The sequence below is a fragment of the Anopheles maculipalpis genome, chromosome 3RL (genome assembly GCF_943734695.1).
Source record: "Anopheles maculipalpis chromosome 3RL, idAnoMacuDA_375_x, whole genome shotgun sequence".
NCBI lineage: Eukaryota > Metazoa > Arthropoda > Insecta > Diptera > Culicidae > Anopheles > Anopheles maculipalpis.
In genome coordinates this window covers 21,449,358-21,476,843 of record NC_064872.1, presented here as the reverse complement: position 1 = coordinate 21,476,843, position 27,486 = coordinate 21,449,358, and the positions used below count along the sequence as shown (strand labels likewise).

The following is a 27,486-nucleotide window of genomic DNA, read 5'->3' as shown; positions in this document are numbered from 1 at the left end:
CCAGTGGAGCCATTAATACGGGGGCCAATTTCCACATTTCTAGACGATCGTCTTTCGGAGTTGAAGAGCGAAGCGAAAAAATGTTTCGAACTTCACACAACCGTAACTAATAATTCTCGGAGGAGGTTAAACGGTCCAAAATCGCTGGCCAATACAACATGATCGTTAAGACGGGTAATACTGTTTTGCCCTTTCAATTTTTTGTTATTTCGCTGTCGTTGGTGAAAATGCGCCTTTTTGAGATTCACTTTCACAATCGTTTATGCGTATTTTATGCGAGCGCAAGATATTGTTTTTCATTTATTAAGCTTTTTTTTGTGGAGAAGTGATAAACTCCATAGGTCCATTCCGGGTCGCTTTTGTTCGTGCATATGCACCACCTTAACTGCGAGATACGTTCGTCTTTCACAGGCTGCTGCACAGATGAAGATGAAGAGGCCAATTGTTTCGTTATGTGGGTGGTGTGTAAGGCTTCGTTCAGGCTGGCACGACGAAGCACAAACTGTTGACCGTCAGAAGAGCGAAACCGTCACGGTTCGCCGAACTGGAAGCGAGAAAGAAGGCTTTAAAAGGGCTGCTTCACCACCGAAACTTATCGGCAACAATCGCACGCGAAATATAAAAAAAATCGGTCAGATTCTCGGGTTTGGAAAAAAGGCCCTGACTGGGCCCTGGCTGGGCCCTGGCTGGGCACTCCGTTACGGATGGTCAAGATTTGTATCCGCAACACGCACACGCACGTAAGAAAGTGGCCAGATTGGGTTGGGATGCCGCCGGTAAGACAAGATGAAATGAAAAGTGCTCCGTAGACAGCGTTTGTTTGTATTTTTTTTTTGTGCATTGTAGCGAACTGCTGGAGTGTGGATCCTACTCTTTTACACGTCACGCCACAGCATACCTTTTTGCACCACAACAGCCAGACAGCATCGTCGGGATGTTGCGTAAAGGAAACGAATTTTCATCCTCCCACGAGGGATGGAAAGTGGGAGGAAGCTGTGCGTGTATGGCTTGAACACATTGTAAAACGTGTAGGTCCAAAGTAACCTTTTTTCGTGGATTTGAGATCTGCTCTGGGGTGTGTAACGTCTTTCAAGCGTAGCTCCAAAATTGCTCAACTTACACTCGCACTCGCCATCCAAAACATTCCATGTACGCGGAGTTTTGTTTCCATTTTTTTTTGCACATTTTTGGTACAAAATCCAAGACCAAACAGAGTCCAGCAGAGTGCCGTGGTGAGCGTATTTGCACCAAGAAGCATGGTATTTTTAGAGTTTCACGCGGTCAGCTTAGAATTCGCACATGGTGTGCTACTGGTGTTACTGCTCGCGAAATGAAGCGATATGCGCAAGAGATTGGATGTGTTGTTACATTATGTGGAATGTGTGTGTGTGGGGTCGTATGTGTCATTTTAAATTTAATGATCCTTGGAGTGGTGTAACCTCGGGAAAAAGGGTGACCATGTGTTATTCGTTCGTTTCGATATTTTATTATCGATATTTATGGCTTGAAGATAATTTTGACAGCTGTAGTACGGTTTTTGAAGTAGTACAGTTTTAGAGTACTCAAATAGGGGTGTATACTGTGCTATGAACTCAAACACACGAAGCAATGATCGTCAAAATTAGGAGAACTTAAAAATTAACCTATTGAAGCAGATTTTCATTGCTTCTTCTTACTTCAAACCATTTAAATAATATTTCTATTATTTAGCATCCAAATCCAAAGACTTCTTTTTTGAATAACGAACTCCAAAGTCTACTTAGCCATATCTAAGGACGGTCCCATGGTAGAGGCGACAGCGTCGATGGTCTTTACCACGACATGATCAGATAGTAAATTCCATCCGTATCGTTCTCCCGTAGTGAGGACTGACGACCCAACTACGTGGTACCAATTCGAGGGTCAGTGTGACTTAGTAGGTCGTTAAGCCAAGAACAAGAATAAGTGGGATAGTTGGTCCTCACTAGGATGGTCCGCATGAGATTTCAGTTCCAGTCCAGCTGATTGAAGGCTCCGCTGTCGACTGATCCCTCCACTCTGTGGTAAACCCTGTAAAAGTCGAGGTAGAATATGGAGTCAATCTTCGGAACCGATACTTCAGAACCGATACTTTTGTAATAGACTTCAATGATGTGAAGCACTCTTATATAGTAAAAGCATATCAGCGAAATTATTCTTTCGAGGTGGCTTATGCTTTAGGTCCTTTAGGAGAACTGATCATCGTCTAAAATGGCTACCATATTGACCCAAGAGTAAGCTCCAATAACTATATAACTGTTGGGAACTTTTCAAAGGTGAACACCTTTGAATCACAAACACAACGAATCTAGGATATTTCATGCATGGACGCTCTCTAAAAGTGACTTAAACCATTCAGTCGAGCTTAAGAGAAAGATCCTTGAGAGGAAGACTAAGTTTTAGTCCCGGTACGTGTTGAGACAAGCCAACAGTAGTCGCTTAAAAATAATCTCTTCTAATAAATTACAACGGTCACTTCTTTGCAGTATCTTAGACTCCGGAGAATGACTCCGGAAGACCCAATCTAGAAAGTATTGTTATGCTTCCATCGCAAAATTCGTTTGGACTACTGTACATGCATCATCAAACTTTACTAACCGTAAAGAGCTACTAACTAGCTACCGTTTGAGGTGATTTAATTAATGTCTTTTCCTCTCCATGTCAACTCGCCTTGCTTTCCGGGTTTTTTGTCTTTCGATTTATGCAAATGTTGCACCAATAAAACCTCGGGCTTATCAACTCTTTCTATCAGGTTTAACCAAATCCAAAGAAAGCACCAAAAAGTCGGTCGTTTGTGCAATTTAGCACATTTGAATTAAATTAACTTATAAATTTACATGCGCAGCACCACATATCAGTTCTGCGCCACCCATATCGAGGCAGAAAGTGCGCTAAGAAGCACAAAACCCCCAAACACACATCCTCATTGTAAATTCTTACCGAGTGAAAAGCAAACGCCCGCGAAAGTGTTCCTCGACTCGATTGCTGCTTGCACACGTGTTTAGGGTGATGTTGCATTGTCGTCCGGCATTTGCCAGCTCCAATTTGTGTTCTCCGTTTTGTTCCAGATTTAATTTCGCTCCCCGGGGCCCTTGCCAGAACGACACCGGCGCGCACCATTTGGCCATTACATACTTTCGCTCGCGGTTGGTCGGTCGGCTGCCCGCGGAAATAGGTCGGCGTTTGTGTGGAGGCGTGCTTTTTGCTTCGAGAAAATGAAGCAACAGAAAAAAAATCACATACTCTGGAGGAAGAAAACTACCACTATTTTGTGTGTTTGTGTGTGTGTGCGGATGTGCTGTTTGGTGGTCGCGGGTGGGTGGTTGGTTGTCGTTTTTCCCGTACCGTAAGTTTTGCACGTAGCGCACCATGTGTGTTGTTTGGGTGTATTACTTTCTCCACTTATTTAACCGCGCTGCGTGTTTCGACACACACACACACACCCCGCGCTTGAAGACGTAAGGTTCGTTGTTTGGTTTGGCGGTAACTTACGTGCACTTACGGGACTTGACGAAAAATGAATCATAAACAAAAGCAGGCGCTTCCAGGTTGTTGGCAAGTGAGCAGTTTTACGAGCCGCCAAATTTAGACGGCGAAAATTCTGTTACTGCTAGATGGATGATAGAGAAGGCATTCTTGAAGAACTATTTTCTCGTATTTTTACGGGTGTCTCTAATATTGCTTAAAAGCTTTTAGTGCCATGTGACTCATGTTTTATTGTTTTCTTTCTCTTTTTTTCTTGCAGGTAAGCTTGCTAACAGAGAGGCAGAGAGATGTTTACTAAAAAAAATACCATCATTAGAGGAACATAATTGTAAGTATATGAGCTTTACCTACAAAACATTAATAGGCTCTGCTTGGTTCTTCGGTTTTATAGACAAAAAGTCAAGGTGCTTATACACGCGAAAGATTACATTTTTTCAGCGGGTTTTTAACACGCACATAAATATGTAATTGGACATAATTTTCATTAAAAAAGAAACAAAACCTTTGAATCACTAAGAACAAGGGTTAAAAATTGCTTAATCCGCCAAGTCCAAGGTGCGTAGAACTCCCGTTACGATGTTTATCGCTTTGGACACACCTCATTTTGTCGGATGCACCAGTTTTTTGGATAAATTATATTCATTTCCCTTCTACAAACAAGCAACAACGCATGGAAAATTGAACAAAACACATGTTACTTAACCGACTAAAATTGCTCTAAAACGAGCCCTACTTTAACAGTAAATCGTTTTTCAAATACCTAAACCGCAAAACGATTTTTTGTTTTCATGTTCTTTCGCTTCCATAGTGTTTGGTAAATTGTATGCGATTGCGCCACCCTTTATCCTCGGTGTGCGGTAAACAGCAACATCCTAAAAGAAAGAGTTGAGTTCTATTTTTCCTTCGCTTGTGAACATCAGCAGTCATTGTTCGTCGATCATATTTTGCGATAAACTTGTTCAAAAACATTCCGCTACCGATGCCGGTCGGATCGGCTGGTCGGCGTTTTTATTCGAGGTGGAAGTGGAAGAAACCGCCCTGGAACACAAGCTCTGGAACGCTGGTAAGAAATAGCGGGCAACTATTAACGGTATCATGATTATCGTTGGCTGCTTTCCTCTATTTCTCTTATCAGCTCATCAGCCGGAAGGTAGGGTAGAGAGTTCGAGAGCAAAGAAGCGAAGAAAGGGGGAGGATATTTTATGATGCTTCGATGTTTCGAGCATTTTCTCTCTAAGCTCTTTGATACTTGATCGATTGGTCATCGCCGTGGCGATAAACGCGTACATACCGCGGCTTTTCTCACTGGTGTGTGCGTGTTTTGGTGTAAATTTTTGGAATCATTTAGCCTTTCTTAGCCTCAAGCATTGCCACCCATTTCTATCAAGATAAAGTCCGATTTTGGGTATCTCCCCCTTAGGGTTGAACAGAAACGACAAATGACAACGCGTGCCAGACGGAAGCGAAACCATTGCGCTTTTGTTCCAATTGATGCAATAGCTCTAGAAGAAGCGGAAAAATAAAAAAATCGCACCCTTTTCCTGTTTGATTGTTGGAGGCAACAAAAAAAAACCTCCAGTTAGCATACAATTGGATCGATCCTCAATGTCCGGCTCGCACCCAACGATCTGTTTATGACGTAATGGGAGGCACGGATTTACTCGTGTACGACCACCCAAACGCGGCCAAAGAGCATACACCAGTTCCAGTTGCATGAATTTCGATTACGTCCGGCAATACTTTGTTGTTGACGGATCTTGCCCTGCAGTACGGTTGCGTACAGTGCTTCTAAGTCAAGGTGTGACACCGTCACAATATTCAATAATAGAAAATATGCTGAAAAAGACTGAAAGTCTTCTGATGCCAAATAAGCGATGCTTTATTGTTGGAAGAACAATATACGCCTCTGAAACATGGACTTCGTATGGACTGAACTAACGAAAACCCTCTTATCCAGGTAGGAGAGGATAACCAGAAAGGCTAGTCAACTCATGAAAATGGTACCGGACAACCCAGTCTATAAAGACTCGTTTTTGGTCGTCCATACGGATAGCGGAAGGTTGTAGTAGGCCAAAATTGAGATGCATTGATGATGTGGATGCGTCCACTGGAATGGCCGGTGTATTAGACGTTTATTGTCGTTTTAAGTAGTTTTTCTATGTTGCTATCATCGTCACCATTACAGTATCAATCAATCTTTATCTTGTACTTGTTTTGAAAATTGTTCAAATCTATTTATTTGGACAATAAAAAAATCCGTTAACCAACATTAGAAGATAGTCATCAAATTGCAACTAATTTCAGTCATTGGAATTCCTTAAAAGAAATATTATTTTCACAAGCTTCTGGCTTAACGACCCTTCTAGTTTGCTTTTTGTACTTACGGAAGGTTGTAAATAAAATAAATGAAAATTTTTCTCCAAACTATTGGACACAAAATTATCCTATCGATAAATTGCTTAACTAGCGTCTAACTGTCGAACTTTTGGCCTGATTTGAACATGATTACATGAAATGCCAGAAGAGTGCTGAAATAGAGATAAACGGTACAGTTTCAAGGTGTCCCATTTTGTTTTGTACCTACTGTGTATTAACTCGATACATGCAAAAGTTGGCAAACAAAAACTCCCCCATAGCCGGGGACGGAAGTATTTCGTACTGGCCACGCGCGGAAACATTCATCGTTCGTTTCACGTCGTCCGACATGCCATGTCCAGTCAATGTGGACAACATACGACGCTAGAAACGGTGGTGATTTGCTTGCTTTGGATTGCATACCTTTTTTTTTCTTTTGCTGCACTGCATTTGTTTGTGCAGCTGCAGTGCAAGGAAAGAAGCGCATTTTCGTACCAAACAGGAATATGAAAGGTTGCTACAAAAAAAAATGTATCGACAGAAGGACACAGGGAAGGACCCAGCCTGCCGATAGGTCCTCGTTTCAACAACATCCGGGGGAGGCTACTGGAGGGTGTTGCTCCAGAAACATTGGTCGACCACATGATCCAGTGTCCGCAAAACTGGAGCAATGTGTGTGAGGTCGCCAAATCCATCATGCATGCGCTCCAGCGTGACTGGGACGAAGAGAGGCAGCTGATGGCCTTGCAGGATGACAACTCGTCTGCAGCCGACCGTCCAGACCCCGAGACCACCCGACGCAATCGGTACGACCGACGGAACGAGGCCAGGCGCCTCCAAACAGTGGCAGCAAGAGAAGCACGGCGAGGTGGACGGCCTCCACCCCCACCCCCGTCACCAACAACGGCTGCCCGACGAGAGGCGATTCGAGCACGGGTCGCTCTATGGCGAGAGCGCCATAGAGACACCGTTAACATCCGGGCCCTTTTCAATCCGAATGCCTCCAGCGACGAGGAGAGCTTCGATGAAGAGGAGCTACACTCGAGGGGCCTAACCCCATCCGAGCTGGCAGCGGCCAGCGAGGAAGAGCGTTCGAGGCGCTAGGGGGTTTACGATTAGTAATGGAAACAGCGGGTTTTCATTACTAATCGAATGAAACTAATGAGAACAAAAAAAGGAAGGTCTTCTTCTTAGACAGGAGCGGGAGAAAATTCCCACAGGGGAATACAAATGTACTGCCGCTGAAAAAAACCCCTTCTGGGCAGAACTGCGTGCAGATAAAAGAAAGGTGAGTTGAACAATCTGTAAGGCCACAACGGTGGACAAAAAGTTACCGCAGAAAAGAACCCTCGCGGGAATAGTACTGCGTGTGACCAAGGAGAGGAATTTGTAAAATTCGTGGATTGAATAAATTCCGCCTAAAAAAAAAAAAAAAAAAAAAGCCTGCCGATAGGTGGAAAAGACGTAATCGAATGTTTGTCAAATTGCGCGTGGGTCGATCAGTGAAATGCAAACGGCGTAGTGACACACGGAAGAAAGTGGGTGGAAATAGGGAAGTTCGCGTGGCAACATGGACTGCGTCATGTAATATGCGTATGTTGCTGTCGGGCTGAAAATACTTCCTCTTTCACTTCGACTTCGACTGTTGTCACACGGTTGGTTGAGCAAGGCGTCGGCCTGAAGGAAGCTTTACGTTGGAATAATGCAGAGACATTTCAGCTATTTGGTGATATTTATTACTGGTTGATATAAAAATTGAGGAAGTTTTTTTTTACTTGATTAATTCATTTTCCCAAAACCATAATTAACGACCAATGAAAGATAGTTCTTAATTTGTGGCATTTATTGAATTTGAATGACTGAGATTAATCTTAAAGTAAAAATCACTTCCAAAAGCAAAACCTTAAACAACATAACGCCCTCGCTGGTCTGTTTGGCGAGATGTTCATGGACATTACGTTTTCCGCCTTACAGAGCCAATCGATCATTGAGCTTATTTGCTGTGCCTTAGCTAACATATGCCGTACACGCGTACATGCACACACCAGCGTGTATCAATCTACATCGAGTGCCATGACCGCACCCTCGTATGAAGGCATTCACCCCGCTCGCGTTATGTCCGCGCCTTCTCCTCCCCATGCTCTCCCTCCTGCTGCGTTTACATAAACCACCACCGCGCCATGCGCATGCGAACGTAAATATTAATTCATTAAGCTTAATCAGAAGTGAAATAATGTTGTTCCTGCTGCTGCTGATTGCTGCGGTCTCGGGTCCGATAAAAATTAAGCCAACCCCTTCCGTGCCGGGTCGGGCCGATTTGTACGAGTGTTTTGTTTTTCTTTCTTTCGTTTTTTGTATCATTGCTCGTTTGCCGGCTCATGCTGTGGCTTTCTTTGTGGTCCGTAACAACCGGCAAACAGCAACGCCCCAACAACCGGGGCGCGCTAAAGATCGAACGAACCAAACGAAAGAACCGCAAAGAAAGTGCCGCCAAGGATCTGGATCGGATTGGTCTTGGGGGGTCTGTTCGGAGAGGTGTACGGCTGGCGACCGCTTCCTATATCGCCCCGGTCCACCACCAAAAGAATCCGCCACGATCGACGATTCCTCACAGGTTTAATCTAACCTACTCACCAAACATCTCACCGAGTGGTGCTCGTTTGCTTCGGAACGTACGTTTTCTTACGTAGGCTTTATGTTGCTGGGTGAGATTTTTTGCTCTTCTATTTTCGGTCACTGTGTGTGTGTGTTTGCAAATTCGCCGACCGACCGCAGTTATGTGCGCTAGACAGATGATCGGGGTGAAAGCGGTGCTGAACATAAAAAAAAAACAGATAACCTATTTCCTGTTGTTCCTTGGCTTGGTCTCAAGTCGAGACAAATCGCGTAGGATATTTTGCCAATCGCTGAAATAGCTAAGTCTTCGCTGTTTGAAGCAGATGTTTTCGTAAATTTGCATAATATTCAATTACTTTGTATTCAATAGGTTTCGTTTCCATTTATGTACCCACCTATTGATTTAAAATCAATTATTTAACACCTCATAAAATAGGATCTTCACTTTCTGATACGTCTTCCCTTTGGAGTTTTGAAGCATCTCCAATATCTCAAGTATACCCTTGACCATATCGCAAGATATTAAGACGATCACAAAACAAACAACTATTCTACTTACGATTAGCTACCAAACACACTCGAAATGCGTACATGTGTTGTGCCAAGATGTTCAAACGCCTCTCAAGATCACCACGGTGTGTTTCAGAAACACTTGACCCATTGAGTGAGCGAACAAGCAGCAGTTGCAAATTATTATCCATCTGTTATTGGGGGGGAATAAATTGATAATTTTCTTTCAATAATATACACTGGACCCTTGGCTGAAGAAGATCCCTCCACCTCTTATCTAACCTCTTTACTCACCTCGCTCGATCCTCACCTACTTTTTTTTAAACGCCATAAAATAATCGCGAAAATGAGCTCTTCTCGTTACGCTGTCTAACGAAATTTAAATTTACATGAACAAACACGAGGTTGCGGAACCACCGTGGAGAGATGGTCCCGGGAAGTTGAAATTGATTAATTAAAATAGCACGCCACAATCGGCGACATCTGAGCTCTCGGTGTCGTCGGCGTAGACTTGGAAAGATGACCGCACGTTGGGACGCGTGCGTGGGCAGCATTGCGCATTTTGCTGATTGTGTTTGTCGGGATGGTTGTGTCTAACGTGGTGTGGCCTGGCCTGCAGCAGAAGAAGAGAAAGAGCTCCGAAAGGGGTTTTTTTTTGTGTAAAAAAAAAAACCTAACGCCACAACAACGCGACATAGGGGACCTGCAGGAAACTTGTTTCGAGACGTTTTGGGATCTCGTGTGATTTTGTTATGTGTGTGTCAAAACGGCTTGTGGGATTAATTTTAATTTCACGCGTTACGTCAACCAGTGTGCTAGAAAGTGGCTTTGATATAGGAGTGTTTCTTACAGCTGTCACTCTATTACATCGTGGAAGGTGCCTAAACTCTCGTGACCTTTTGATTGGGAGATCTCCAACAGGGTCCTCTGATTGCAGCCATGCAATTCATGCGTAGTTTAGGTGATAAATAATATTATTGCTTCCTTTGCTAGAGAGCTCTGGAATTCTCCACAGGAAGTGAAGATTTTAAACTCAGTGTTAATTGAGACATTCAACAAAAAAACAATAGGACATATACCGTCCATCCAGTTGACGCAAATCAACTTTTCTTCCTGTTCCGTCAAAGCCTGCGGTACTGTCAAACCGAACATGATTGATCCTTGCGACTGTTGCAGTTCGGTGCCCAGTAGATTCCCTTGGCGGAGTTCTTTGAACTGCAAAAACCGCAGCTCTTACTTCCCGAAACCGCTCATCCTCTTGCGGTGGTGGGTCGGTATCGCGATATCTTAACGCCCCTTATTGGAGGGGGTTAGTAGCGCAAACTCAACAAAGCAAACAAAAAGATGACGCCTTGGTGATCAATTACTCCATATGCGAGTGGCGAGTGGGATTTTCGCATGGGGGAACATGGGGCAGGGAGAGCTCTTGTGCCATAAAATACCGATAGAAAAACAAACAAAAATGACCAAAACGACGATAGTGATCCGGTCGGCTGGGAGTTGGATACAATATGTAGCCACCAGCAAAGCCATTTGTCGATGACCCCGACGACAGGTATTTTATTTTCTGCAAGCGAAAAGGAAACATCGAAACGATGTCGGTTACGGTAAGGTTGAACCGTGAGGTGGTGTCCGGCAGGCGGCAAAATCTTCGTCTCTGGGGGGCCCTATCTTCTTAACTTGATCATTTCAGGCACAAAACAGGTTTGCGTCTTCGAAACGCGAAACGCGACTTGTTAAAACATACTGGACGTACGGGACCGGACGTTGTCCGGAGATTGTTGTTGTGAGGTTGTAGCAAAAAAAAACATTGGTGACTTGTAGAAAATTGAAGGCCAGCAACAAAACCCTGCCGCGGGGCGATAAAGAATCAATTCGGAAATGAGAAGGAGGGCGGTGTCGACCGGTCAATTAGGGGGAATCCTCTTCGTGTTTCAATATCTTCCCTGGATGGGCAGAAAAAATGGGAAATAAAAAATGAACAAAAAAAGAGGTAAATAAATATGTTGTGGTGGTGATTTCCGCTTCTACCGTGATAGAGTATTGACCTTAACTAATTGAGACCTTCATCGGTGCTAGCGCATTATCTTGGGGTAGCGAAATTCGTTACTGTGTTTTTGTGTTTGCATTTTTTTATTCAGCCTGGAAGTATGCAATACGTACGGCGAAGGAAGAAAAAAGTGTGCGGATTTGCTTTTTTGTTTGGATAAAACATGTTTAGTGACACAACAGGAAGAAAAACAATTCCTGCTTGCGTGGTTGACACATTGACCTCATCCTGCCTGATTGGTCATCAAGAAGATCCAACTATTTTGAAACCATCGATATTATTGAGGGATTTTTTCTCCGCCTATCAACTGACAGGATCGGACATTCTCCTACCGTCTCCACTCCCACCCGAGTATGATTGTATCGTTTTCCGGCACACCGATGAAAAACGCGTCGTTAGCAAGAAATAACAATCTGTCTCAAGTGTTCTCGTGTTGTTTGTGCTCTCGGTTTATTGCGAGCTGAAACATCGCAGCTGGATCAGTCAATGGTTTCCGTTGTCTTTGCTACTATTACTACGGGTACGGTAAATATGTCGATGTTTCTTCGCCACAACGTCGTACGCGCAGCAATGCCAAACGCGATGAAGACGTTTTGCATCAGACGACGCATCGTTTTGGTTGGTTTTACGATTGGTAAATATTTATGCACACTCCGGAGGCAAGGCAAAATAAACCGTTCGCTATTCCTTTTTTTTTCTCCCTCCTGGCGCATTTTTCATGAACATCCCGTTTTTTCGCATGTTGTTGTGGATCCGTTGGCCTTCAGCACATGTTTTTCGCTCCTCGTTTTGCATTTCTGTTGGCAAATGAAAGGAGCAACCCCAACAGCAGAAAAAAAGCTAGTACGCAAACAAACATCAGCATGGAATTAAAGAAAATAATAATGCTTCGGTGCCAAAAAGGTATCCACCGGCCTCAGATTCATCGCCCGTACTCAAGATGTGATTCATCATTACGCTGCATACGCACATCCCTGACGTTAAGAAAGAAGCAACGTTATGAGGTGGAAAAAAAGTTGCCGTTAGCTCGCCGTTGAGTGGGAAATCACATCAGGAAAATAATGCAAACATTTGTTTGTGCAAAACGATTACAAAGCGGTTTTCCTCTCCCGTGACACGGACGTGCTTGACGAACTGATGGAACAGCCACAGTGACAGATTGAGCAATTAATTTGTGTGTGTGTGTGTTATGAATGAGCCACCGGTTGACGGGGGATGGTTTTTTGTTAGAGATGGATTGCATTTTTGTGGCAGAGAAATTATGAAAAGATATGAACAATGGTGCGATTAGTTCTGGTGGTCAAAATTAGCATATCGGATAGATAAAGCATATTTTAAAAAAGAATTATTTTTTTTCCGGTAAAGCATAGTCTTCCTAAGCTTATCTGTCACTAATTGGAATAAGATTCTTCAAATGCCTAACGGGCGCAACGGAAGACATTGTTCGTTTTGTTCTAAATATTTTCTTCGGCAGAAAGTACCTAACTTACTACATTTATACCTATTTTTGGAGCATAAAATCTCATTAATCATTAATGTTTCATAATTTAGCTCACCGGCTGGCAGGTCGAAAGGTTCACATTTCAATACGACTATTCCGCAAGTATAGTAAGCCATTCCGGCCAGCTAATGGTGATCTAGGAGGTCGTCAAACCAAGAAGCAGAAGAATTTAGTTATGAGGGGCGAGTAGCAAGAACTGAGTATACGAAGAAATGTTACATCACTAATTGTAATAAGCTATTAGATGGTCTCCATGGCCTTACGAGTCGTTAAGACAAGAAGAATAATTAAAGTTATATTTCATATTGCTGAATAAATAATCTTTTCAAATATAAAATGGCCATACCATAAAGATGTGCCAGAAAATAAAAAAGGACATAGAAAACATGGTCTTTACAAAGGAAATACTATGTTCATCAGGCTATTAAGCTTGTGGTCCGGTAGAGTTACGAAAGCGGCGTCATTTGCGAACATATAGCAGCTGATATCAAATCCTATCGAAATTATTGTTAGCACCTACCTAGCAAGTCTTTTACTATCCACTTTCCATGGTAAAATTCACTTCAATGAAGTCAACCTTTGGTTGAGACAGAATTTATGGGAGTTGTAATACTAAAAAGAAGAAGGGTAAAGGTTGTAATATTTTAAAACACAATTATGCTCGCTCGGTTACTCCAAAACTCCCCACTTAGAAACAAATTCTAGGGAATACATAGAAATGGCTCGCATTACCGCAAAAGTTTCATCCTCAATTTGCTTTATTTAACGACACCAAGGTAAAGAATGACCACCAAACTAAAAAGACGAAAGAACAGTAAGACATTCATTATGCTACATTATGTGGAGACCGCCACTAGATAGTTCATTGCCATGCTGCTTCGAACGTTGCATACCAGCATCATCAGCCGAACAAATACGTAGAACACGGATGTAGTCGTTGAAGTACAGCGAGAGCGAAAACAAAAAGAATTGCATCTCCAAAGTGAGTCTCCTCTGTGGTGGAAGTGCATTGGCGGTGTGTCTCTGCTGCATTCATCTGCAGTAGAGACAAGAATGCATTATGCTTCTCCAACGAAACCGCATGGAGCAATGCGAAAAGGGCAGACGTAAAGCATGCGTGCATTCGTCGCATTCCGCGCTTTAGGTCCACGCTGACGGTTACATCCGTCGCCATTTTCTATGCTGACCGTGTGTTTTCTTGCATGTGCAGTGCGCACTCAGAGCGTACAAACCGCACACATGTGTTGCGAGAGATGCACCTCAATGCACTCGAGACGATCGCACTCAAATCTTGTGCTCCCTTGCCTCTTGAAGCATAAACGAGGCACTTTTTTCCCCATTTTTTCATTTGCCTTTTTTTTCTTCTTCTTATCGACATGTAGAACTATCGTTTCCGGTCAGATAAAATGACCACCTACCGGCTTTTCTTTCCATTTCTTTGCACTTGCGAGAAGCTGATCCAGGTCGTTTCTCAGCACACAATTGGAAGGTGTAACTTCCATTGCTATTGGCGTTTTGCTGGCAAGCGATGTATGGAGCAAGGCACAAAAAGTTTCAACTACTGCACTTACTACTTTCACTATCGAATCGAGACGCTAAAGATCGGCGTGAAAAAGATCATGTGCCATGTTCCGCCGTGTGCGCCTTGATTTGTGCTACCGTTTTTACTGCCAAAGCCCTTTCGCTCGCATCGCTTTCTGGGCCAGATTCTTTCGTTTGATATTCCACACGGTGCACACGGTGAAGCATCGAAATGGAATTGGAAAATCAATCATCGTACAATTATGGGCAGATCTCCTACCCCACCCGTCCCTTCTTCGTGCCCATTTCTAGTGGTCGTTTTTATGTGTAAGGTGTGATTTGCACCGCACGAACATGCAATCGGTCATCCATTTATTTATTGTTTAATTCTATGCTGCTCGCGTTTGGAACGTTGCGCCGGACCGGCGAACTACCGTGGCTACTGGGTGAAAGTAACGTGTAATCGTGTAAAAATGTCAGTTGCTACGAACTTCTACGGCAAGCGGCATCAACACCAGCAGCCATTTGGGGGCAACTTTTCTTTGGCAAGCGGTGCAAGTTGATGTAGTTTTTCATTGGAAAGGTGTGAGCATGGACTGAACTAGGCTTGATGATGATTGTTTAATAAAAATTTAGATTCACATTTTATAAAGTTTGTATCATGAAGAGTCTATACTCAAGTGTCGTAAATGTATCTATTTTGTCTTGGTGTGTTCTTAGAACGTGTTGATACCTCCTGAGGAAACTTCTTATTCAATATGCTGTAAAGTTTTGTAAAAATTCACTTGTTTACTCATCTCGTACAATCTCTGTGACTTACTTTCAACATTATCAGACCATCGTGATTACTGTCGATCTAAATACGTGGTAACTGCGAGTCTGGTAAGCCATTCAATGGCCGGCGTCACGTACGGTATCGTCAAGCCAAGAAAAAGGCCATCGTAGAGAGTTTGATTAGGCCCAAATATCACACCACGTGAGGCCTTTTAATATTCGTTGGGCTTCATTATGTTGGGGACAAACACGATATTGCTTAAATTATTGTGATTTGCAAGAGCAACGAGGAATGAACATGGAGGTTATCAAAGTAATTGAGAAAAGAAATCAAGGAGAGAATAGAACAGTAAAATGCTAGACTCAATTGTCTTTGGAAGCAAACATACAATTCTTGTGGAAAGCCAAACCATTTTATTATTTATTATACATAGAAAATTACTAAAACGACAGATTTTTTAGTTTTACTTTAAAAATTTTCCAAAAAATATATTTTACTTACTTACTTATCAGGCGCTACAGCCGCTTTGCGATCTTGGCTTACCACGGCAGAATCCGGAACCGCTCACGGTTCCGCGCCGTCGTCCGCCATTCCGTTATCTCTTGATGGCGGATGATCCCACGCCATCCTCCTACCTCAATCTGGGCCTACCAAGCCTCCTCTGTCCGTGCGGATGGCCTAAAAGGACTTTCTGAGCTGGGTCGTCCGGTGCCATGCGTATAACATGGCCAGCCCATCGGAGCCTGGCGAGCCTAATTCGCTACACGACGGTGAGGTCGTCATACAGTTCGTACAGCTCGTCGTTGTAGCGGCTCCTCCATTGTCAATCCACACATACGGGACCAACGATCGTTCTGAGCATCTCCCCCTCGAACGCGGCTAAGAGGGCTTCGTCTGTTTTGGACAGGATCCATGTCTCAGAGGCGTATGTGAGTACTGGGACTATAAAGGTACGATACAGTCCCAGCTTCGACCGTTCAACATATCTCCCTACTTGTATATGGGATAGATGATGCCGACATTCCAATCACAAGTCATCGATTCGCTATCTCATATCTCAGTAACAAGTAGATGAACCTCCTTATCTAGTGAGGCACCTCCGTTTTTGACCAGTTCGGCTACGATTCCGTCGGTTCCGGGTGTCTTATTGTTCTTTAACCGACGGATAGCTTTGCGCGTGTCCTCGATGTCAGGTGTCGACGGTACATCGGGACCGTCTGCTAGTGCAGTCTCTAGCTGTTCGTTGAATTGGTCGTTAAGTAGTTTATCAATGTACTGAGCCCATCGCGAGAGGACCTCTGGCTGGTTACTGACCAGATCATCATCTTTTTTGCGACAGCAGGTCGCTTTAGGTTTGAAGTTGTTTCAGCGGCCTGCGTGGTAAAACTTTCGGGTGGGAACGTACGCCTCTCTGATCTGTTCGAGTTTCCGCATTCCCTGGTCTTCTCAGGCGTGACTTTTGGAAATATATTTCAATACCTTTTAATTTCTCACTTGAACATTTTCGACTGAAATATTTAAACAGATATTTTATCTTTTATGAAAGAATAATTGGAGAACGAAATGTCTCCCAACCAAAGTGAATCGTTAACTAACTCTAATTTATAGGTTTACACTGTACGTCCGTACAGTGTGATTGCTGGTGATTGCTTAATTGAAAATCAAAACACGGGAATGCTTTTTAACTTAATCAGAATTCTTGCTGAAGAATTCCATAATATATAATTTAAATTGAATTGAATTAAATACACCTACGGGAAAAAAATAACACAAATAAATTCCAATCGGCATCCATCGCCCCGGTGGTTTTGAACTTGAAATTTTCCGTCACTCGTTTTGACATCATTTCAACCGCTTTTAACAGCGAAAGCGTAGAAATGTATCCGCACGCACCAACCGGTGGGCTGGAATTTTCTCATCAATCCATCAAATTCCAAATCGTGTATAAAAGCGAAAGGAAGTCTGCCGGAACGACGTCGGACTGTTTGTGCCGCGTCGCGTCCATTTGCTTGATGCTGCTCGTTACATTGTGTGTGTTGCGTTGTGTGTAGCGATTGGCAATGGCCTGCTTCTTCGCTTTGGCCATTCCACACGCACCGCACGTCTGGCTGGAGTGTCCTAAAGACGCTTTCCAGACCGGATCCGATCGAGAGCGAAATCCGAAAGCAAACAAACGAATCGAGCTGTGCCGGACTAGAGTGAAGATTCCTTCAACTGTTGAATGAGGGAAAATTCCGCCCCTTCTCTCGACCCTAGCCACAATCGGAGATGTTGTCCACGGTTTGTACACTTCGTTTGCTACCTTCGTGACGCAAATTTTCTCGTGTCTAGATGCGCGCGCCTCGCCACAAAAGCTTTCCACCGGTCGCCGGATCGAAACGATCGTGAACTCGGGGCAGCCCGACGATGAGAGATCATCAGGAATCGGAGAAAAGCGAAACAAAAACCAACATCACACTTGATGCCGATGATGAGATTGTGATCACGCCGGTGATGATGATAATGATCGTGATCATTACTATTATGGTTTAATTGCCCTCGCTGCTCTCCTGTGCATCGTTGCGAGCCGTTGTTATCGCCGTCAGAGTCGTTGACGGTGGTCAGCTAGTCCGGCCCGGCAGTGTGTTGGATGGTGAAAATTTATTGGAAGAGAAATCCCAAGCAGCATCTGTTGGCCGAATGAAAGGAAAATCGTTCGGTGAAGGCAGCATAATGTGTTATGTGGTGCATCTTTTTTTTATGGATGTTTGGATTCTGCAAATCCACACACACACAAACGTACGGATGAAACTCGATAAAGCTTAATCTTTTCTAGGTGGGTTTTTCTTACAACTCCAGCAAGATGGACAGCAAGATGCCAACAATCGAAAGTTTGTCTAGCATTGGGTGTTTGTCGTTTGGCACGGTTGGGAGGAGAAAAGTAATTAGAAAAAAATAGAAAGTTCAATTAAAAGTTGAGGAGTGAAATTAAATGGTGGGCAAGCCTCTGGAGAGAGAGATCATGCTCCGGAGAAGGAAAACGAGAGTGTTTTTTTGATTGGGGATCGTGAAGGATGTTTTTTTCCTCTTCGTTCGATTGCAAACTAAATCGACAACATTGCATTATTTGATGTGTTGCAAGCACGCTTCGATGCACGAAACATTCGAGAGCATAGTTCCCTTTCTACCCAAAAGCAGTTGTTTATTGTTCAACATATTATGATAAGCACCTTTGCAACATGCAGCGATACAAAACCTTGAGCAATTTTTATCAATCGCAAGGACTTTAGCAATCAAAGCTTGAGTTCGCGTGATGCATGAAATAGCAATAAGCGAAGTTATGTTTCCAATAAATGATGTGAGAGCTTCCTCTCTAGACCACTTTTCCCCACCCTAACGGACCCCAATTATCTCGCCCATCTCTGTCAGATTTACCTGCCCACGATTCGGTTCCGCTTTTCGATTACCCTTGGAGCTTCTCATTCTTCACTGACACACAAGCCACATGATAACGATACGCGTCCTTCACCCGGCGTCTAGTTGGGTGTAGGCATTTTCTGCGAAAATCATAATTGCGATACATTGATGCGCCTCTGCAAGTTCTACCAGTATCGTCCGATTCGGGTTGAAAATCACGTTTACGCACACGGAAAATTCTCTTCGAGCTGAATAAATTCCACTTGCCGGGTTTTTTTTTCTTCTTACTTCACTTTACAGAACGAGTAAAGTTCTGATTGCCCAACACACACACACACACATGGAGGGCACGCACGCACGCAATAAAGAATACTCACTACTTAACTGCTAATGAAACTACTTCCCAGTTTTGTTGCTCTTGCGCCATGAAGAAAGATAATCAATGGTCGTTTTGTGCGGGAATACAGAATTAGAGATTCCATTTGGCGGGCGCCATGCGATAAGACACGCCGGGGCCATACTTTAATGTTGCTCGCGATGAAAGGCGTAAATTAGCACTGGCGCAACGGTATATGGTACATAATTCTTAAATATGACTCAGTATTCTCCACTACTATTTGCCTCCGTTCTTAGCGCAGCGTGTGGCGCTGCAGAAGAAAGCGACGCTGGTTGGATGTCCATTAAGATTTCTCAAGCATATCGTGAGCGCGGATTAATCGCCTACGTACTGTGTGTGTGTTTGCTTGCCGGAGAATAGCTCTTTTGATAGTTAATTTCATGATTGGGAAGTGCTATAAATGGTATGTATGGTGAAAAAAATGGAAGTGAGTTTCTACACTAGAGTTTTTGTTAATTTTCTAATAATTTTAAAAAAGCAAGATAGTACCAAATTAATAACAAATTACCATAATCAAAATTAGAGAATTCTCTTTAGAAAAAGAAAAAAAATTTGGAGAAATTAAATTCGACATTTGAGCAGAGATCAGAGTTTAATGAGGAAATTAAATTATTTTAAACATATTTTTCAATTTTCGCCGAATTCAATTTTCGCCACTCGGCTTTGGCTACTATTGGCCGCTCACACATTCAGATTTAAATCAGATTAAATTAAATTTCATAATACATTTATGTTCTCAAAATATACAATTATAGGACACACTTCCTTAACAAATTGCCGAATTATTCGTATCTGTTGTAAGACTATATTTTCGATCTTAGGCATGCATGATCGACCTCCGAGGCAGCTGAAAAACCTTTAAAAACTCAACCAAAAGTTCTCTTTTAGAGAGATTATTATGCGCAACTCAGGAATGTGTACTTATTTCACTATCTAAATTGTTAGCCCTTTTTAAACTCATTGATTCCCTTCACCCGTCAATCAATAGTGAGATCATTTCCGCAACATCATTCCAACACACTGCCCTCAACAAAATTACCCTTGAACGCTATTACACAGCGGCACAGCGCACCATTTTGTTCAGACTTCAGCAGAGGAACTTCCTAAACCTTACCACTGTTTTACGATTGCTTGGAAAACAAATTTAGAAACGCTTCCAAAACCCTAACCTAGTGCTCTCATTCGCATCGCAACACAAACTAACCCAATTATTGAAGAACGATCAAAGCAAATAAACACTTATCTCTCTAGTGCCCCCTCCGGTGGAACACGGTGTGAACATTTGCAGCGATTGCCTGGTGTGGAAAATAGTGAAACTCTAACAAAAATAAACGGCACTGCATGCTGCAACATTATTGTGCGGCGCTTCGGTATCGCGGTTTGCAAGTATGTAGAAAATAGTGTTCGGTATCGAAGTCAGGGGTAGGTGAATGGCCGCATGATCGTGATTTGGTCTCGTTTCGAGTCTAATAGAGCGATTGAAACAATAATCAAAGGTCAGCGTGGAAAAAAAAACGGGAACAACGACGAGACAGAACCCCAGGAATTGACTTGATTCGGTGCTCATATCAAGGCGGTACCACTTCAAATGGAAACAGACCCCGGCGAGGCTGTTGTGGCACAAATATGCCTCGGAGCTGTGCTTGCGATACTACACAACATCAAAAGGGAGAACATCATGTTCTACTACTTCTGTTTTTAGTTGGAGAAAAACTTAAACTAGGCATGTCCATAAATTTTCAATTACTTTCAATTGAGCTCTTCCTCCTCTACCGCGCTGGGAGAGTATAAAACAAAACCAAGAAAACCTTTCCTAACATCAACCAAAACCAGAAAAGCGATTCGTTAGCACATTCTTTCGGTGTTCAGATTTTTGCGGCTCGCTCATTCTCGCTATTGGTGTGTCGATTATCATATTGTGTGTGTTATTGCTGTTCCGGTATATTGTTTATATTGAGCGTCTAGACGAGCGTTAAGATTGCATTAGGAAACACTTGTTGTTTCGCAGCATGATCGCATGTTTATCTTTCCCACCCGCCCATACTATTTCCAAGTTTCTCAACCACACACTCGACTGACCAGTTGCGGAATTGAGAATCGGCATAGTTTGGAGGAGTTTTTGGGTACATTGCCGTCACGTGCTCGAGGAGGGCTAGTCATTTGATCTCAATTTCACAACATTTAGATAAATATTTGTACATTTCACCAGTTCACTAACAATTTCCTTTTCTCTTCGCTTTCATTCTCTCGCCGTAGGTAAACGTTTTGAAAGGAAGCAGCAAAAGACAGTAGGCTGACTATTAATGAGCGCGATCGGAGAAGATGTATCGAGTTGCTGTGTGCATCATGATTGACACCGCCTCTACCACTGCGGTAACAGGTGAAAATGCCATTGATTATGCCGACAAGTAACGGTTGCGCTTAGATGCATTCATGGAATGGCTTTCTTATGTTCGAAATCGCTGGACACACAGCTGCAGTCGAGGCATTAGAAAACATTAAACGCCTGACGCGCCTCGCCCCGATAATGGTGTGAAGATGCGTTTAATTCACACTTGAAAGTGAAACGCTTACCAAACGATTTCATAATCATGAAATACCGAAGAAAGTGATCGCCGTAATATATCTGTACGTTGCTGATGGGTGGAAAGCTACAGCTCGTTTCTTGAACAAGGCGAGGGTGCTCGGGAAAGCCCATTTAAGTGCTGAATTTTATAGAAATTACATTTTAAATTTAAATTTTTGAACCATCCAATAGACGATGATGATGACGTGGCAATGCAATTGGTGTGGATGTATTAGTCGATGCAAATACTGCTTCTCCCGGTGGGATTCGTTACCCTGCTGATACATTCGCACCCAATAGTTGCCCTGGAAAATCCTTCCGTAATCTATCATCTAGCATAAATTTCCCACTTGGCGCATCTTTTTGTCCGGAAAAAGGCGTGCTCTCCCTTCTATGACGCCGCCAATATATCCCGCGGGATTTTATGGGAGATTTTCCAGACAAACGTCTAGTGCATCATCAGTTTTATGTCCCCCTCGTAAAAGCAACATTTGTGACAGACGGCTCGCGAGCCGGGTATAGAGAAAGGTAGAAAAAAGGGGAATTTCGTCATCCGGTGATGGCGATGGTGCCACAAGGATGAAAATATTATGATGTCTAGTCCAATTTCCAAACTTCTAGTTAGGCGCATTTTTCATCTTGTGTCTTGTGACTGAAATTGGCATATAAAGACAACTATCTTCACGTAGTCCAAATTTAGTCCTCACATAAAACAAAACCAACTATCGAATCTAGAAGAAGCGCAAAACAAATCCTTTCATGCTGTCGCGTCTTCCAGACACTAGTCGCGTAACCAACATCGTGATAACAACCACGAGAACGACCGCAGCGATAATGATGATGTAATAAATGGCAATGACGAAGCGAAGCTCACCGAACAGAACGTCGCCATCTCGTGGGCCAAATTTGTCAGCAAAATTAATGCCTGCCAAAACATGCTCCTAAAGCGACAGACACGAATTGAAATGACTTTTTAAGTCTATGGCCTATGAACTCTAAATGCCGGGTTTTTCATCGCTATTCGTGCGATTTCTTTTTCCAGCTAGTGTGACTTCATCGGACTGATCCTTCGTTCTAGGCAAGCGCAACATTTGTCCAGTTGTCTAACGCTTTTTCTTTTGCATCTCACACCCTCCGGAAGTTCGTAGTTCCCGCGTTCCATTCTGATGATGATTTCATTTCGGCACCGAACGCACCCGTCTGACGTATTCTGCGACGAAGTCCTGTCGCCCTGCGGCGCTCCTAGCGAGGTTGGGTGCAAGGTTTAACGAAATTTTATCGCTTATGGCGCCACGCAGATTCTTGGCGTTGGACGCGTTCCATATCTTGGCGCGAAGCATTAGAAACCATTTGCACAGTAAATGCCGAAAGCGAATGTTCCTTCCTGTCTATCGTCGTCGGTGTGTGTTGGGTATTTCGGGTTCACCACGCAACTATGTCGGAAATGATACGCGCAAGAATTTTTATGTTGCCTCTCGGTATTGTCGCACTCCCTTGTGGACCGGAATGGCCCAGCCTTGGCTGGGTTGTGTTGGTGTGTTGATTGAAAAATTATGTCACCGGTGTGATGTGGTGTAGAATGGAGGAAAAGGTTCATTTCGCCTTCTGCCTATCTCTAAGATAAAAAAGCGTTAAATGTTCACCGGATTATTTTATTTTGTGCTTTTGCGGCGACAGACAGGTTCGACTTCCGTTCGGCCTTTTTTTTTCCTCTTAAGCTAGAGTGAACATAGCAGTATCTTCCGGCTGGCTGGCTTTTAGATTGAATTAAAACCGGATGCCTGTTAGAAACAGAGTGTGCAAACAGGTTGGAGGTTTAAAGTGTATCATGCTTGAAAAGGACTTTGCTTGGTCCAACTAGGTGTGCACTTTTATGTTAGTTTATATTAAGTTTTAATCGTTTGCTGTTGTGATCTGCGAATGATAAAGTCAGTAGTGTGGGACACATCATTATACAAATAGATCTTGAGTTCGATTCTCGCCATGGGTGAACCTGATTTTCCTCAAGAGTCCGATCTTTTCGGATGTCAAAAATTTTAATCGCAGCTAAACAGAAGATAGGCATAAAAGATTACCGGAAGTCTTGAATCGAGTTCTACAACTCAAATCTTTTACCTTATTTAAACATTAGCATCGGCATAAATTACTACCATACTCCCTTTTCTTCGCAATTCCTAATAGAAAATTCGATTAGTACGCATTTGAAACATGTACATTGCTCACAGAAACGCAATCTTCGAAGAGGCAATCATAAAAAAACCCCGTCTCAATGATGCAGCTCACACTCTCCCCAAAACGTTCCGAGTTGATTAACTTTCAAAATTGTTTTCCTCCCCAAATTCCCGCGAGCAACAAATCACGGAACAAAATGCAATTTCCCTACCGCAACTCTCGTACACCCACGTGCACTTGCTCACTTTTCCTTTCGTCATCAGTAGACACTGGCTGCAGTGAGGAAGAAAGTTTTTATTTCTTCTACGCTCGCATCTGTTAACTCACCTTTCGAGCCTGCAGGCCAAATGGGTAAGGCGCGTCAGCGATCAGTAAATCGATGAGTTTTAGTGTACAAATTGGTCCGGTGGTACGGTCGACCATTTGCTTGGCGCCTCGTTGCTACTTAACCTTGCATCGGAGCGGGAACCGGTGGCTGTCTATCGCATCGGTTTTCGCACCCTCTCGATCAGAAGAAGTTTCTCGTTTCTTTTCACTTATAATAGAGACACACTTGAATTGGAAGAAAGCAGCCTGGTCACCCGAAACGGTAAAGAAGGGGTTGATTTTTATTTTCGACTTTAAGTGATTGCCCAGTACCATGCGATAATGATTGCTGTTTGTTGCCGGGACTGGGATTTCCGCGATACCAGCGAATGCAATCTTGTTGCCCCCAAAAACCCCCCGACGCAATTTGCCAACTGTCGGATGAACTTTCGATTTCTATCGGTCCAATAATCGGTCTCGGTGTGTGTGTGTGTGTGCGTCTGCTAAAAAGGATGCCATTATTATCTTGGGCCAAAGTCGTTCGTTCGATTTGGCCAATTTTTACACGCTCAACTTGATGATGGTTTGCGGACAATTTTGTTTCTTCTTTCGCCCACTTTCTGGCCTGTGTTCCCCTCCCGTTGTGTAGGGGTGCTTTTGAACAAGCGAGCTCTTAATGGTGGTGTTTATCGCTGGTGAACGCTGGTGAACGGAACTAGTCGATAATAATCCGGGAATTATCTTAAACGGCTGACGCCAGTGGCAATGGGAGCGTTTTGTAATCGTATTGAAAGTTCTTTTCTTTTTCTTTGCTGATTTTGCTCTAAAGGAAAGGATAGGCAATTGTAGACCGACTATAGACTGCAATGCAATATTTGTTTAGGTGATATTTTATTTATTTTGTGTAAGAAAACTCTCTCTGGTTGGATGTTCATGAAATATTTATTTTAATGTCAAAATTTACTGGAGCATAAAATATTATTTTTACAAGTAAGCTCTGTGCTTTCGATGACACATCGATCTATGTTAGGCTCATGTGTCGATTGACCTTTTTTCACATTTCATATGACGATTTTATTACTTTGTTTGCGGAGCGATAAGTAAAAGCAATAAAATGCACCTGCAGGTTGTCAACAGTATCAGCTTGATGCTTGGCAGCATGTTATCAGCTTGATGTGCATTTTAATCGTTTAATGACGTGGGTTTGATGTCAAAAATCGATTAAACCTAACAATAAAAACCTTCAAGACTATTATCAAAACAAAGATTTTATAAAAATGTGTACTGTGAGAACCTAAGTTGCAAAGGACGCGAAATTTATTTTTTTTAAGTTCGTTAAATTTGGCTTGCAGATTTCCATGACAGAATTCGAACTCCAGACAAATGTAACATTAACTTCCGATAAACACATGCAATTCAGGAACAGATTGCACTACTAAAAAAATGAAATTAAACACACGCCAAGCTAATAAAACATTTCAAAATCATCTTTGTCAACAATCCATCATCTTTCACGCCTAATTGGAAGAAATGTTTTCCGCATGTTTTGTTATTTCTGAAAAGCCCCATTATCACGGCTATTGATTTGGGTTCGAGTGTCTCTTGGCTCAAGTTCACACACGAGTCTTCCCTCCTCAAGAGGATCTCACGTGCCCGGTGACGCTTTACGACGCAAAAACGTTCACGTTCAAAAGCAGTGTCAAACGTGTGACCACACTCTGCTTTTGCTCACTTTCAGTACTGGTTCAAGGGGATGAATAAGCATACACGTCCCCTCACCTATGGCCATGCTTTGTGAGCACCGCAAGACAATCGGGAATAGGCTGGTGCATGGGTTGGCTTTTTAGAGGACAAAAATAAAAGCGACTTCTTCAGGGCACAGTACAAGCTGTTTTTTTATGTAGAGAAAAAAAAACGATGATTGTTTCTTTTTATTATTTCTCAATAGAAGTGTCAAAAAAGCAGGGAGAGAAATCTCTACAAAGCATGAATAATCATGTTTTGCTTGGAAATGATTATCATTCATTCATCCCTTTTGTACTTGTCCTCGCTTTGTACGGCCATGTACGTTCACGCGTTTTTTATGTTTTCGAGTCTTGTTTTCTTTTCTTCCATGCTCAGTACTTTCCCTTTCGCACCGAGCAAACTGTGCGCTAACAAGCTTAATCATCTGACAAAAGGACATCCAGTCAGCTGCTTCTCATCTCTTGTCCCAAGCAGGGAAATATTGATGTATTCCAAGGAACCCTGTTGGGTGGGCTCTCTTAAGCAGTTTGGAGTGGGTTTTCGGAGAGGTATACTCTCATATGTTTGAGAATTCTTCAAAATTGAAAGTGTCACTGGGAGAATCTTGCTGTACTTGTTGGAGAAGAATAAACACTTGCATATTCATCGGATTTCTTTTTAAGAATTACTCACATTGACATCATATTAGAGCCTAGTTACAGTCAGTAGAGTTTGATAGAAACACAGCTTATTCCGAATGACATCTACAATTATCTGTCTATAGACTTACCTCAACAGTCCTACCATTTCTGAACCATGCCCGTCAGCTATGCACGTGCATTAAGCTGTCCAGTTCGGTGCGCCCTTTTGCTGCAAAATGTTAGCGAGAAAGAAACATTTTCGTTCTGACTCCCTGGAGTGTGCAAACAGCCCTCGAACGTACCTCGCTTTCAGTACGCGATGTAAAACACTGGAAATGGAGCACAACCATTCAGTCACTTTCGATAACCGTCCACCAAAGGTGTCGGTGATTGTCCGCAAAGAACGGTCACGGACGGTGTGGTTGACTTCAAGCTGCCAACTCTTAAAGGAACAACAAAGCACGCGCGCACGCTCTTACCTCATCCTGCGACATATACCAAGGCAGTAGCGAGAGAGGGTGCGTTTGGTTCGTCGGTAAACAAACGAACGATTAAATATGCATTAAATCTCTTCAGTGCCTGCAAGCATAAAACCCTTGGAGGCATCCGGTTACTTCTCCTTCCAAAACGTGCCCATGTCGAGGAGGAAAGAATATTTATTCCGCTAAAGGAAGGCGAACGTGCAAGTGTGTAGCAAAGGCTGCTGTCGATTGTCGAAGAAACCGGAGGTAATCTTGAGATTGCTCGCGCTGGAAGTAACTCTACCATTTACTAGGGTTATAGCTGCTTATTTCCTTGAATGAGAGGGATTGAATGCTAACCGTCGGACCCAAAATAACGCCTCGGGAATGTAAATCCCGACCGCCGTTCCTGCTACTGCGTGGTTCCTTTTTCTGTGGCGAACAGACAAACATTGAGCGCTGCTTTGCCTCCTCCGCACAGTGGGAAGTCGCCACCCTGTCTGTCACTGTTTCGTGCCCTTCCCGTGGCCCGTACCGTGCTTCGTGTTTGTATTGCCTTGAAGGTACGATGAGATTCGGATCCTTCCTCGGAGGATCTCTGTAAAGACCGTCCTTCATCTTTTTGCCTGCAACAGTAGCATAATCACGCAAACCGACGGCTCAGGCCTATTGTGAACCCTCGTCTTTTGCTGGTGAAGGTGTTGTGCAAGCGATAGCATCCAATTTGCAAACGTTGCCCCTCGGGGGGTGTTAGCTGTGTGATCACGGTCGAACGTCCTTCGTCGAGTCGCTCGGTTTCGGATGGAAGACGAGGAACCCTCGAGGAACTCTGAGACTTCCGAAAATGTCCGACGCCGTAGAATAAATGCCTTAATTGTTGGGTTGTCTTTTTCCTGCCGAGTCGTTATCTAAACCTCGGCTGGGTGCATGCTTTCCTTGTTGAAGTGTGCGTTTGCACTGTTTGCAGAGACGCGTCCGATTGTATAATGG

The 27,486-nt window shown here is 43.2% G+C and overlaps 1 protein-coding gene across 1 annotated transcript in view; it reads left to right on the top strand.

Moving 5' to 3' along the window:
• LOC126565597 (60S ribosomal protein L34) overlaps window positions 1-27,486 on the top strand; it is a 364,763-nt gene that overhangs the window by 279,863 nt on the left and 57,414 nt on the right. The gene's annotated exons all lie outside the window — the stretch shown is intronic.